Here is a 15551-nt window from a genome sequence, read left to right on the forward strand (position 1 = left end):
GCACTGTAACTCTGGGACCTAGCAAAATGCATGGCTTAAGGTTTGTGTTTTATAAATATTTATCAGATAAACATTCTTTCCAATGAGATTCTATTTTCTTTTCAGTTTGTTTGACGCTGGTGCCAAGAGTATATGAATATGAAAATAGGCAGGAGATAAAAAGAATACCTACTTTGCTTTTGGAAAGTGTGTTTTTCATTTGGTAGTTTTTCTGTCCCTCTTTTTCTCCATTAATGAGCTTGGAATATGAGGTAGAAGTGGTCTGAAAGCTGTTTACCTTTCAGGCCCTTTAAATAAGGCACAAAAGGAGAAACTTCTGGGAGAGAAGAAAGGGCACTCTGTGGCAGGGCACAGGTTGGGCCCAGACAGGATCCTTCCAGGCTCATTAAGGATAATTTGCTTCCAGCCTTCTGCATGTGAAGAGGGGTTGGCTGACTGGCGTCTGGAGAATTCTGAGGACTCTGAGTTAGGCAAATGAGCAGCCGCCTTAGCTCTTCTTTGCTGAGAAAAATGAGTGGGTCCAGTTGCCAGGGGAAAGAGCTGGCGGCAGAGGCTGTATCTCTGTCCCCCCTGCTCCCTCCTGCTAATTAAGTTCCCCTCTGCCACTCACAAGAAACAAAACCCATCTCACTGACTTCGTCAAATCCCAGACACAAACCGAACTTGGTTGTTAGCTGCTGTCGGAGTAATTCTGTGCCTTGGCTCCCTGAAGGTTGAACTCAGAGTGGGGTATTGGGAACGTGCATTTAAATGTGGAACTCTGCAGTCAAAATGTCCCTCCTATCCCTTAAAGACAAAATAGGCAAATGCTTCTTGGAGAAGGACTCTCCTCCTGCTGTGTTGCAGGGAGTCCTGGGGACACTGGTGCCTGTACCCGCAAATGACTCACCAAATAGGTGCTTTACAGTGTGGCTTTGTCTTTGTGCTAAACAGGGTCAAACTGAACATTTCAGTAACGAGCTACCCATGTGGTTTCTGAGCTGTGAGTGGGGATGGATGATTAGGCAAAATGATGATTTGGGGCTCTCTTGCCCAGGGGGAGATTCTGTCCCTATCAGGACAGGATTAGGTAGTTACAGAGAGGCCTGTGCTTCCTATCTGTGTCATAAGAATGGAGTCAGAATGCCCTGGGCTTTGGGAAGATGTAAGAAGCAAGAAGGAATAGAAGTTATTTTTTAAGGCCCCATGAAGAGCCATAGTTTTAGACATATCATGAAGATTGGCTTAATTTAGTCCTATGATTGTCCTTGATCCTGTGGGCTTGCTTGACCTTGTACCTGCCTGGCAAGGGAGTGAGAGGCAGAGTGGATAGAAAACTGAGTTTCAAGACATCCAGTTCATCAGTGGGAAAGCCACACACTCCCTTCCAAGGTGACCTTGGAGGTTGGAATTCCACTTGCTGGCTTGGTCACAATCTGCATGGGTGGCATAGGCTCTGGCTAGGTGGTGGCACAATTTTGAAGCTATGTGGCAGCTCCAGACAGCCAGGACACCTGGCATTTCTCCTCCCCTAGTTCAGCAGTTCCCAACCAAGTGGCAGCATCAGACCCAGACTGCTGAGCCCACTGCCCCATTCCCGGTTCAGTAGGGCTGGCGTGCACTCCTGTGTGTGTGTGTGTGTGTGTGTCTCGGTTATGTGAGAATTTGCATTTCCAACCAGCTCCCAGGAAATAGCTGTGGCTGGTTAGGGATCTGTCCCTGAGAACCTCTGCTCTAGAAGGAGGTCCAATTCCATAGTCACAGGGGGCCAGGTTTTTCTGGGGAGCATGGAGTTCTTCAGGCTGCTGCCTTCTACTTCCCTTCACTGGGCCTCCTTACTGAAAAGGCTTCCAACTGAGCACAGGGATAATAGCAGATGATTTTCTCCTTCTGATGTTTTATGACTCAATCTGTGCAGCATTTTGCAAAGTGATTTTATTTCTTTCTCTTAAAAAAATAAAAGACGGGTTTCATTGTCCTTGAAAACAGCTCCCTCTTAGCTTTGCTTTTGGTGGCTTTCTGTGGAATAAGGCAGGAATCTTAGGAAGCCTTGCCTCTCATGGGCCTGGCAGCAGAGATGGTGAGCAAGCAGTCACACGTGTCCTCAAAGGTCAAGCTGTGACCCCGGCTGTGCAGTGGCACCACTGTGACTATCCTGATGGCAAGTGTTTAACATCAGCGCCTGGGGAGATGCTAATGAAGGTCGGTGTCAGGGGCAGGGAGGCTCTTGGCAAGTGTGTATTTAATAGATTGATGCAGTAAGGAAAGCAGTGGGAGGTTGCCCAGGCACACATGCACACAAATACACCACCCCCATGTGTATGTGTCTTCAGTTTCTGTGTCTGTAAAGAAACTCTTCTGTAAAGAAAGACCAAAAAGAATAATAAATATTGTGAAATAGGAAGAAATTGTTCAAATCATATAGAATTTGAGATACTTTATCAATACTTAAAATGTTTTATGAATAAAAGGTATAGTATTATTAGGAAATGAGCTGGGAGATAGATTTTCAAAGGAAAATATATTCTTTTAAGATCATGATATTCTGTGTATTTATCATTGTTATTCTCTAATAATTTGTTATGAAATTTTTTTCATAGAACAGCTTTTATATTTTCTTTATTAATATCTACTTGTATTGCATTAAAATAAAAAAATTAAAAACTAAAATAATATATGAAAATATTGAACAAAAACAGAGAAACTCTTCTGTAGCAACATTTTCATGTCCTAGTTCAATAAATTGATGTACTTGGCAGAGGAGTGAAGATCACAGGTTAGGGCACAGGCTCAGTTCTCCTACATTGTTTATAAGAAAGGCGGTATATTAGTTACTTTCTTGTCACTGGAACACCTGAAAATTAAAGGAGGAAAGCTTTATTTTAGCTCCAGTTTGTAGAGATTTCAGTTTGTGGTCAGCTGGCTCCAAAGCAGAGCAGCATGGCAGAAGGCATGCACAGAGGAGAAACAGTCCATGGCAGGGCAGGCAGGAAGCAGCACCAGTGAGCTGAGTTTCTCTTTCCCTCTTTATTACATTCAGGCTACAAGCCTATTGGTTGGTGCCACCCTCTCCTGTGGCATTGGAGCTCTGTCTGGCTTTGTCTAAGGTTGGCCAGATGCTCCACACTGGAAGTCAGCAAGAACTGTCTTTTGTTCTCCTTCTAAAGGGCCAGGATGGACATTTAAGATCTCCTGATGTGTGTGGGTACAAGTGTGTACATGTGCATTTTTTTGTTTATGTAGTAAATTAAAAAAAAATTAATTGGTACATTTTAGGTATACAATATAATGACATTTATCATTGGAAATTTGCACCTTTTACATAATCTCTCTTGGTTCTTATTTTTCACCCTTGCCCAGCCCTCCCTTCAACCCCTCCATTCCTCCCTATTTACAAAGATTTTGTTCCTATTTTTCCATTTTCTCATAATAATTCCGTTCCCTTCTTTCCTTTCCCCTACCCCTCCCACTTCCTTCCCTTTTGCCCCTTTTCTTCCTATTTCACATTACCTATTATACATTTTAGTCCTTATTGTTTGTTTTTTTATTTTTTGGTACCAGGGATTGAACTCGGTCCTTGCACTTGTGCAGCAGGAGACAAAACCACTGAGCTAAATCCCTGGCCCATTTTAGTCCTTATTTATACTTTCAGTTTCTCACACCAGAGAAACTATTCAGTATTTACATATGTATGTCTTATTTATTTCACTTAAGAGTATTGCCTCAATGTGCATCCATTTAGCTATAAATGTCTCTCATTTCTCACGTTTTATGGCTGAGTAGTACTCCATTTTATTAAAAAAACACATTTTCTTTACCCAGTCTCCAGCTGATGGGCAATTGGGCTGCTTCCAAGTTTCAGCTATTACAAATTGTGCTGCTATGAACATGGGTGCACATATCATTGTGGTATGATTCTTTTAATTCTTTGGGGGAAAAAAGCCAGGAGGGGAATTGCTGGGTCAAATGAGACTTCCAGTCCTATTTCTTTCAGGTATCTCTATACTGATTTCCACAGTGGTTGCACCAGTCTACACTCCCACCAGCAGTGGAATAGGGTTCCTCTTTCCCCACACCCCCGCCAGCAACTGTTATTGGTTGATTTCATGATAGCAGCCATTCTTTCTGGAGTGAGGTGGAATCTCAGTATTGTTTTCATCTGCTTTTCTCAAATGACCAGTGATGTTGAACATTTTTTCATGTACTTATTTGCTATTTCTACTTCTTTGTCTGAGAAATGTCTTTTGATTTCAGATGCCCATTTTCACATTGGGTCTTTAAATTTGGGAGGTCTGATCTTTTTCAGTTCTTTATAGATTCGAGATAGTAGACCTTTGTCTGAGGAAGAGCAGGTGAAGATTTTTTCCCACATTGTGAGTTGTCTTTTCTCACTGTTGGTGGTTTCTCTTGCTGTGGAGAAGCTTTTTAATAAGAAGAGATCCCACTTGTTGATTGTCCTTGTACATGGGCAACTGTGGTTTTGTTCATAAAATCTTTTCCTACACCAATGTCTTCAAGAGTTCTACCTAACCTCTGTTCCAGCCTGTTCAGCATTTCTGTTTTGATATTTAGATCTTTAATCCATTTCAATTTTAGTTTAGTGCATGGTGAGAGATATTGGTCTAGTTGTAATCTTTGGCAAGTTGAAACCCAATTTTTCCAGCACCATTTATTTTTTTCCTTAAATTCTTTTATTGGTACATTTTAGGTAAACAATACATTTACATTTATCATTGGGTGCTTGTACCTGTACATGATGTATCTTGGTTTTCATTTTTTCCCCATTACCTGTGCGCCCTTCACCCCCTCCACCCTTCCCTATTTACATAGACTTTGTTTCCATTTTTTTCTTTTCTCATAATTTTTCCTTTCCCTCCTTTCCTTTCCCCTCCTCCTCCCACCACCCCTACCCCTTCGGGCCTTTTCTTCCTATTTCAAATTATCAATTATTCATTTTAATCATCTTAATTTTTATTTACACTTTCAGTTTTCACACTAGAGAAACTATTCAGTATTTGCACATGTTCTATTTATTTCACTTATGAGTATGGCCTCAATATGCATCCATTTAGCTATAAATATCTCCAGTTTCTCATTCTTTATGTGAGTAGTATTCCATTTTATAAAACCCACATCTTCTTTATCTAGTTTCCAGTTGATGGGCACTTGGGGTGTTTCTAAGCTTTAGCTATTACAAACTGTGCTGCTATAAACATGCACATATATTGCTGTGGTATGATTCTTTTAATTCCTTGGGGAAGAAACCCAGTAGGGGACTAGCTGGGTCAAATGGGACCTCTAGCCCTAGTTCTTCGAGGGATCTCCATACTGATTTCCACAGTGGTTGCACCAGTCTGCACTCCCACCAACAATGGAGAAGGGTTCCTTTCTCACCACACCCCTGCCAGCATTTGTTATTGGTTGATTTCTTGATATCAGCCATTCTTTGTGGGGTGAGGTGGAATCTCAGTATTGTTTTCATCTGCATCTCTTGAATGACCAGTGATGTTGAACATTTTTTCATATATTTATTTGCTGCGTTTACTTCTTTGTCTGAGAAATGTCTGTTCAATTCAGATGCCCATTTTTGAATTGGGTTTTTGAATTTGGGGGATCTGATTTTTTTCAGTTCTTTATATATTCTAGATAGTAGTCCTTTGTCTAAGGTACAGCTGCTAAAATTTTTTCCCACATTGTAGGTTGTCTCTTAGCTCTGTTGGTGGTTTCTCTTGCAGTGCAGAAACTTTTTAATAAGATGAGATCCCAGGTGTTGATTCTTTGTGCTAATTCCCATGCTACTGAGGTTTTATTCATAAAGTCTTTTTGTATGCCAATGTCTTCAAGAGTTCTACCTAACTTATCTTCCAGCAAGTTTAGTGTTTCTGTTTTAATATTTAGATCTTTAATCCACTTTGATCTTAGTTTAGTGCATGATGATAGGTATGGGTCTAATTTTAATCGTTGACAGGTTGAAATCCAATTTTTCCAACACCACTTATTAAATAGGCTATCTTTCTTCCAAAGAGGGTGGTTATCTCCTTTGTCAAAGATGAGGTGGCTGAGTATGTCCGGAGTTGTTTCTACATCTTCTAATCTATTTCACTGATCCTCGGGTCTGTTTCTTTGCCAGTACCATACTGATTTTATCACAGTAGCTTTGTAATATAGTTTCAACTTGGGGGTTGTGATACCCCCAGCTATGTCTCTGTTGCCTAGAATTACTTTTGCTATTCTAGGTCTCTTCTGGTTCCAAATAAATTTTTGGATTGTTTTCTGTAGTTCTGTGAAGTATATTGTTGAAATTTCAATCAGCATTGCATTAAATCTATATAGTAGTTTTGGAAGTATGGCCATTTTCACTATATTGGTTCTTCCTACCCAGGAGCAAGGGATGTCTTTCCATTTTCTTATATCCTCCTCGATCTCCATTTTTAGAGTGCTGTAGTTTTCAGTTTAGAGGTCTTTTGCTTCCTTTGTTAGATTGATTCCAAATGTTTCATTTTTTTGGATGCTATTGTAAAAGGAATTGCTTCCCTAATTTCTCTCTCACTGGGTCTGCTATTTGTGTATAAGAAGGCTATTGTTTTTTGAGTGTTGACCTTATACCCAGCTACTCTACTGAATCTGTCAATTAGGTCTAGAAGTCTTTTGGGCGAGTTTTTTTGGTCTTCTATGTAAAGTATCATATTATCAGCAAATAATGACAGTTTAATTTCTTTCTTTCCTATCTTTATTCCTGTTCTTTCTTTCTTTTTTCTAATTGCTGTGCCTAATGTTTCCAGAACTATATTGAACAGGAGTGGTAATAGTGGGCATCCTTGTCTTGTTCCTGATTTTAGCATGAAAGTTTTCAGTTTTTGACCTTTTAGTATGATGGTGGCTGTTGGTTTTTCATAGATAGCCTTACTCAGGTTGAGATAAAGACCTTCTATGCCAATTTTCTGTAGCATTTTTATCATGAATGGGTGTTGGATTTTGTCTGATGCCTTTTCTCCATCTATTGAGATGATCATATGTTTTTTGTCCTTGACTCTGTTAATATAGTGCATTACATTTATTGATTTTTGAATTTTGAACCATCCTTGCATCCCTGGGATAAATCCGACTTGGTCAGGGTGTATGATCTTCTTGATGACCTTCTGTATTCTGTTTGCCAGTATCTTGTTGAGGATTTTTGCATCTATGTTCATTAGGGTGATTGGCCTGTAGTTCTCTTTTTGGATTGGGTCTTTCCCTGGTTTTGGAATCAAAGTAACACTTGCTTCCAGGAATGAACTTGGAAGCCTTACTTCCCTTTCAATTTCCTTGATGAGTTTAAAGAGTAATGGTGATAGTTCTTCTTAAATGTCTTGTAGAATTTAGCAGTGAAGCCATCAGGACTTGGGCTTTTCTTTGTTGGTAAATTTTTTTATTACATTTTCAGTTTCACTCATTGTAATTGGGGTGTTTAGAATTTCTATACCTTCTTCATTTAACTTTGGCAATTCATATGTATCTAGGAATGTGTCCATTTCTTCTGTGTTTTCCATTTTCTTAGAGTACAGGTTCTCAAAGTAGGTATTGATGATCCTCTGGATTTCTGCTTGTTCTGTTGTGACTTCACCTTTTTCATTCTTAATTGCATGGATTTGAGCCTTTTCTTTCCTTTTTTGATAAGGTTGGCTAAAGTTTTATCGATTTTATTTATTCTTTTGAAAAACCAACTCTTTGATTCATTAATTTTCTGTATCGTTCTCTTAGCCTCCATTGCATTGATTTTTGCTCTGATCCTTATAATTTCCTCTCTTGTATGAGCTTTGGGTTTGTTGTGCCCTTTTATTCTAGGAACTTGAGATTTTGCATTAGGTTATTTATCTGAGTTCTCTCTGTTTTCCTAATGTGGGCATTCACTGCTATGAATTTCCTGTGTAGAACTGCTTTCATTGTGTCCCATAGATTCCTGTATGTTGTACTGGCATCATCATTTACTTTGTAGAAACTGTCTAATTTTTCTTTAATTTTCTTTGTGACCATTGGTTGTTCAGGGGGGTGTTATTCAATTTCCAGGTGTTTGTGGGAGTTTTGTGGCTTCTTATGTTAGTGATCTCCGATTTTATTGTACTATGGTCTGATAATATACAGGTGGTAACTCCAACTCTTTTACATTTACTTAGACATGTCCTATGAGCTAGCATGTGGTCTATTTTGGAGAATGACCCGTGAGGAGCTGAAAAGAATGTGTATTCTGATTTTGTGGGGTGGAACACTCTGTAAACATCTATTAAGTCCATTTGTTCAATAGCTTGGTTCAGTTCTACAATTTTGTTGTTAATTTTTTTTCTAGATGATCTGTCTGTTTGTGATAGTGGGGTATTGAGGTCCCCCACTACAATTGTATTAGTGCTTATTTGGTTTTTCATGTCCATTGATATTTGTTTTGTATAGTTGGGGGCATTTGTATTTGGTGCATATATATTTAGGGTTGTCATCTCTTCCTCTTGAATTGTTCCCTTCAGAAGAATGTAGTGATCATCTTTGTCTGTCTTAATTAGTTTTGCTTTGAAATCTGCTTTGTCTGCAAATAAGATTGCTATGCCTGCTTTTTTCTGGGTTCCTGTGGCGTGGAGAACTGTTTTTCATCCTTTTACCTTCAGTCTATGAGTTTCTTTTTGAGTTAGGTGTGTTTCTTGTATACAACATATTGCTGGATTTTGCTTCTTAATCCATTCTGCCAGTCTATTTCTTTTGATTGGTGAATTGAGGCCATTAACATTGATAGTTATAATTGAGAGATATTGACTCATCCTTGTCATAATATTTTACTGTTGTTGGCTCTTTTATATCTTACTTTTACCCCCTTTCCCTTTAGTGTCTTACCTTGCCTGGTGGCTTCCCTCTGTTGGGCCTCATGAAGTTGTGACCTTCATTGTCTTTTTCTAGGATATTGCCTAGAATTATTTGGAATGCTGGTTTGGTATTCATGAAGTTCCTAAGGTGCTCTTTGTTGTGAAAGTATCTTATTTCTCTATCAATTCTGAAAGATAATTTTCCAGGGCACATCAGTCTGGGTTGGAGGCTGTTTTCCTTTAGGGCTTGAAATACATCACTCCAAGCTCTTTTTGCCTTGAGGGTTTGCATTGAGAAGTCTGCTGTGATTCTGATGGTCTTTCCTTTATATGTTATTTGTTTCTTTTCTCTGACTACTTGTAGAATTTTGTTCTTCTGTTGGGTTTCTGGAATCCTAACTATTATATGCCTATGTGTAGAATTTTTTTTTGATCAAGGCTAGCTGGAGTCCTATATGCCTCACTTCTCTGCATGTCAAGTTCCTTTCTCCTGCTTGGAAAGTTTTCTGCCATCACTTCTGTGAACAGTTTTTTTTATGTCATCTGCTCTCTCTCCTGTTTCTTCATCGACTCTGATCAGTCTTATGTTATTCTTCTTTGCATTGCCTAGCAGCTGCTGGATTGATTTCTTGTGGTCCCTATTTTAAAGAATTTTTCCTTTTCCCGGTCACTAATTGCAATCTTATCTTCTGTATCTGAAATTCTGTCCTCACATTGGGTCATTCTGCTGTGTAAACTTTCAATGGAATTTTAATCTCCTGGAAACCTGTTTGCATCTGTTTTATGGATTCCATTTGTTTCCTATGTTGGGATTCCATCATGTTCCTCAGCTCCTCTATTTTTTTTTTATCTCTGTCCCCTCTAGATTTATTAATCATGTCTTGCACTATGTGTACAATCTCTGCTGTTATCTGAGAAATTATTTCTGATTTCATTTTTTCCAGATATCCTTTCATTGCCAGTTCAGGGAGTCCAGGTGGTTGCGTATCAGATTGTTCCATCTCGTTTCCCTTTGGGGTTGCTTCAGGTGATCTGGAAATCTGGTTTTGAGACTTGTTTACTTGTCTTATTTCAACAAGGGTATGCAGGGTGTCTGCATGGTGCTGGCACCAACATGGGTCACCTCCTTCATGCTGGGGGTGATGGTAAGGTAACCTGGAAGGCTCCTCCTCAGCACTGGGGGCCGCTCTCGTGTGTGTGTGTGTGTGTGTGTGTGTGTGTGTGTGTGTATGTGTTACTGAACATAAGATCTGAGATGTTTTGATTGCCAAGTAAGCCTCTCTCACCCTTCCATACTACTGAGACTCATTTTGTGCAATAGGAGATGTTGCCTGTCAGGACATGTTGTTCTTGTGAAAGATGTGGGGAGAGAGGAAAGGTAGAAAAACACTGTATTTATCCATCCGTCCACTCAGTCTAGGAGACTTACTGAGCCCCTGTGCTATCTAGGCTCTGGGAATACTGACAAGAGCAGAAGGCTAAAAGAAAGCACTTGCTGCATGCTTGAAAAGCTTCCATCAAGGTGAGAACCTGGTGAGAGTGGAAGAGAGGCTGATAACCCTTCTCTTAACTTTGGATGCCATCATTGTCTCTCTGGGGATCCCACCTTATATGAGATGTTTGGAAAGTAAGAATGTTTTAGGTGCCTCCACTTGAGTTTTCCCACTCAGCTGACCAGAACGGGGTGCCCAGGAGCCTATGTTGCAGGTTTAATCCCTGCAGAGACCAAGTGACTGATCAAAGACAGAGGATCACCCATAGGCTGCCATCTTGCAAATCACATCCTTGGTTTTGAGAGTTAAGGCTGAGAGCAGCCCCATGCCTAACACACTCCTGGAAAATAAGCAGTTCAAGTAGAAGTTATATGTGTGAACTGACGGTCTGCAGTGGGGTGTGCTCAGAAGCTACCTGACGTGTGACATCAGCATTAATAACCTGCCTTCAGCCTTATGTGCCATGAGAGCAGATCTAATATTTGATAAAGATTTGCTCTAATCCATCAGGCTTGTGTATCAAATCCACTGAAAAACATGATTGTTCTGCAGATAAAATACACCTGCGTCTTCCTGTAGAACAATTTTCAAGCTAAATGTTATCAGTAGATTGCTTGGTGAGCTTGAGACCAGAACACAGAATACTACTTAGGTGGTTCAAGAGTCTCGAGTTGTGATGAATTATGGTAAAGTATGGGGTATCTGACTCATAAGCACTAATGAGCTTGAACACACTTGAACATATGGTGGGTGGGGACTTCCAGTCTCATTTCTGATGGTGCATTCCTGCTTCATCTAGATTTGTACCATCAGTCCAGTCATATAGGTTTGGGAGTTGGGAGACTTCAGCTCTCTGCTCTGGTTCTCCTTGCTGCAGTCTTATAGTGTAACCTTTTATTGGTCAAAATCTTCTTGTTGTCCCACTGTGATGCCAAACAAGAAAAAATTACACGCCATCCTTGGGTGTAAGGACCAGCCACTGATCACTGATCATGGGTTTTAGGTTGACCAAGATTGAGTCGGAGATTTTTCCTGTTGGTGATGGAGCTATGTCAGTGAAGAAGGTAGACTGACTCCGAGGCATTTTATTAGTGAGTTTCCTGTTACTGTGTCATCAGAGAGGGCATGGAAATAGAATCATGTCCTTTTTATATGTATATATTTACTTTTTTTTGGTTTTTTTGAGACAGGGTCTCACTATGTAGTTCAGACTAGCCTTGAACTCACAATGAAGCCCAGGTTGACCTCGATGCATGGTGATCCTCCTGCCTCAGCATCCTGAGTGCTGGGTTTACAGCTATGCCCACCACACCTGGTTCTGGCTTTTAGACCAGGAAAGTACTGGGAAGCTTAGAGTTTGACTGATCAGTATTTCTGGGTTCCGGTAGCTCTTCTTGTCTAACCTTTATCTTAGCAGCCTCCCCCTTTATCTGATCAAGTAGTTCCTTATCTCCTCTCTGGTTCCTTGATAGCTGATGCCTTCTAATCATTTCAGTTTCTTATCAAGTCTGACATTTCTCCCAATAGTCTCAATACACATTTATGAACCACAGCCTCATTTTTCTGGGATAAAATCTTTGTAGGCCAAAACCCTTGGAGTAATATTCAGTATTGGTGTCTTGGGTGAGTCACCTCAGAGGTGGTGGCTCCCACTGTGGCCATGGAGGGGTGGCCTGGGGAACAGTGCAGGCTCTCAGCCAGGGAACCAACATCCCAGGGACCAGATGGATACTGAGTGTCTGCCAGGGTCTGGTCTGCTGTGGCCAAGGGACACAGAGGGATGGGTGGGTGTCAGGATGCAGCTCCCCTGCAAGGCCCACCAGAGTTCCATGAGCCAGGGCTGCAGGGTGGTCATGAGGGAGGCACCAGGAAGGCTCCTGGCTGAAGTTTTCTGTCACCTGACTTCATCTGCCTTCCCTCCCTTCATAGTGCCTGTCAGTTTCCCAGCATTTTCAGTACAGTTTCACACTGAATCTCAAAATGTACATTCAAGGGAACTATTCACCTTCCTGTTCCCATATTCTTGGAGATATTTTGCTGTTGGAAAATATAAGAAAAAAGAAGTGAACAGGTGCCTTTGATTGACATCATCTTTGGGGAAGAAAATATTATGAAGCCAGTGAACTATAATCTCTTATTTACTTAGACCCCAAATCCTCACAACCTGCCTCGATCTGGACCTTTACTGGACCAGGCTGTATGGAACTCATGCATGACCCAAGTCTCCCTTCCTTCCCTGGCTCTGCCCCATGCCACTGTAGCCCCTTCTCCCACCTGTGCACTTGGAAGCCAGCATCTCTAAGGACCAACAGCATCTTTGTTGGGAGCAGCTGTGGGAATCTTTTTAGCTGTGTGCACCTGTGCTGAGAGCCATCTACTTCTAATCTGTCTTGATGCAAGTGACCCCTGAGCTGTCTCCTCTTGCTGTGCCCATGTCTCAGAGGGAAGAGTAATGATAGGGTGAGAGATGGGTTGGCCTCTTCATGGCACTTTCAGTTGGCATAGACATGAAAGACCACTAGAGAAATAATGATGTGTCTCCTCATTCCCATCTTTGCCAGGCAGGAGGTCAGAATAGCCGAGGACTGGTATATCACTCACTTTCCCTTCTCTCTGACCAACCCCTGACACCCACAGTGTAAAGGAGGAAGAGGTTTATTTTGGCTCGTGGTTTTCAGAGAATTGAAATCATGGTCAGCTGTTTTCAAGGCAGAAACATCATGGCAAAAGGGGGTAGTGGAGGAAAGTGGCTCAACTCATGGTAACCAGGGAGCAGAGTGAAGACAAGAGTACACTCTTCCAGCCATACCGCAGTGACCACCTCCAACCAGGCCTCAACTCCAAACAGCACATTCAGCTACTGAACTCATCAGTGGATGAGCATAGCACCCCACAATCCAATCACCTTCCATACACATGAGGTTTTGGTGGACATTTTAGATCTAAGTCATTACAACCAGGCTGGTCCATGCTGCTGTTACAACACCAAGCTAATAACACCAAGTCCATGGATTAAACAAAATGTCCAATCCAATTAGTTTCAATAGAAGAAGCCCCTCCTGTCCACAGCCACAATTCATTTCTAAAGTTAGCTACATGTTTCACAAGGGTTTGCTGACCTCAAAGGAGATGAGGGTAGAGGGTGGAGCCCATGCTGATTCCTAGAGAAACATCTTGAAAATATGCGGATCATTTTTCATGGTCTGGATGACACTTTACATCCGAGTGTGTGGTGCCAGTGTAGAACAAAATACTTGGTTCTTATTTATTCTTTTCTCCTGTTTTATTTGTTCTTTTGGTCCAGGAATTGCAAACTGGTTGCCAGGATATTGAACCCAGTCTTGAGCTATAGTTTCTTTGACTAGCATAGTTCTTAAATTTGAATTTGGAAAGATCAGCTGGGACATTTCTCAGATATGTGCTACTTTTCTAGTGTCATGGCCATTCGAATTTTTCAGACCTATAAACTTTGTGTTAGCTATGGAAATTGTCTAGCCCACAAAATCTGCTCATTCATGACTGATCCTCATGACTTCTTTTAGGACACATTTCAAGATCATGGAGAATGTCTTTTCATCTGGAGCGGCTGCCCATTAGCAGAGAGCATTGGCCTAGAAGCTATGTTTCCTGACATTGAGGGATTCCAGGGTATGATCAGCTCTATAGCCCTATCCACAAAGGGTACAGTGCTCATGAGCCCCTGGAGTGAGGAATGGTGGCCTGTGGTCTGAAAGGGTTCTGTCAGCTCCAGCCTGTTGGGTCTGACTGTTCTTATTCTGCCCTGGTTGTGCTAAGAACTTATGTCCACTTAGTAGGGTGGCTAATCAAAATCAAGACTATAATCTGAAGAGATGAACAAGAAGCTATTCATCAAGGACTCTTTATTTGGCACTTGGCCTGGATTCAGATAGAATCCATAAGCCTTATGGCCGGGGAGGACGGATCAAAATGGCAGAGGCCCAGGAAGGTCCTGAAGCTGAGTTCCTGGAGATCTTCAATGGGAAGTGCAACTCCACACCCTCCTCGCCCAGACAGAGGCCTCACACAGCATTGCCTTTTCCTCATTTTGTCTCTCTAACATCTTTTCCTGTGTGGGTAGGAGATGCTAGCTTGACATCTGCCTGGCCCCTTGTCTTCAGTTTTGCCCAGGAAAGAAAGGGTTAGGGGAAGTTTGACCGGGGAGAGCAAATCATTTCAAAAACTCAAACCAACCTGTGTTTGCCTTCCTGACCTCTGGACTATGTTAATGTTGTAAGTGGTCATGATGTGTGTGTGGAACACTTTTGTTGTTTACTGAAGCAGTTGAGTGATAATTGCAGAGAAAGGAGAAAGCGGAAGGCTTTTCCCACAGACCGTATTGCTTGCTGTCATGCTCTCGTGCTAATATGGGTCCCAGTGTTAGGTCTTGTGAATCAAGGTGACAGACTCAGGAAGGGAGCCCAGCAGGGAACGAGGGGCGGGAAGAGGCCAGGCGGAGGTGAGGCCTGGACGCCTCCTCGGAGAGGAAATGGAGCTGGGCCATTGCAGCCCTGGCTGTCAGGATCCGCCCAGCACGCAGAGGCTGCGGTGCAGCGGGCTCTCTGCCCACAAGACGGGGTTCAGGCTCTGCCTGCAGCGCAGCCTGCTATATAAAGCCAGGGGTGAAACTTCCTTCTAAACTTAAACATTGAAATATTTTCTGCTGCAGCATGAAGAGGATGGAGATAGACCAAATGAAACAGATACAAAAAAATTGGATTCTATTTTGCCTCTTATGCTAATTTGCCTATTTCTGTGAGACTGTAGTTCATTAAATATTCCTCAGGCTTGAAGTATCCATGTATTTTTCTTTCACAGTGCATATCCCTTACATGAGCCTTTTGTCACTGCCAGATATAGTTGACTTTTTAGCCATTAATTTATTTTTATTGTCTTGTACACCACGATGCTTTGAGATACTTTACAGGTAGTGTCGGCAGGGACTGACTCGAAGACCTCTGAGGATACCAACATCTCTGGAGGCTCAAGTCCCTCACACAAAACGGTACAGTGCTTGCAGGTGATCTATGCACATCCTCTTGTATGTTCCAGATCAGCTCTAGATGACTTAGAATACATGATATCATGCAAGTGCGATGTAAGTAGTTGCTATACTGTAATGTTTAGGGAGTAATGAATGACAAGAAAAAGAATGGTGCCCGTTCAGCCACTGTACCCCAGTGACAGTGACGAACAAGACACAGGCAGACAGTGCTCAAACAACAAGTCCTGGGAA

The 15551-nt window shown here is 41.6% G+C and overlaps 1 protein-coding gene across 1 annotated transcript in view; it reads left to right on the forward strand.

Moving 5' to 3' along the window:
• The window catches only part of Stmp1 (short transmembrane mitochondrial protein 1), a 201240-nt gene that overhangs the window by 140623 nt on the left and 45066 nt on the right, over positions 1–15551 (forward strand). The gene's annotated exons all lie outside the window — the stretch shown is intronic.

The sequence above is a fragment of the Heterocephalus glaber genome, unplaced genomic scaffold, assembly GCF_053883595.1.
Source record: "Heterocephalus glaber isolate CG9 unplaced genomic scaffold, H.glaber_assembly_v1.0 deba00000621, whole genome shotgun sequence".
Classification (NCBI taxonomy): domain Eukaryota; kingdom Metazoa; phylum Chordata; class Mammalia; order Rodentia; family Bathyergidae; genus Heterocephalus; species Heterocephalus glaber.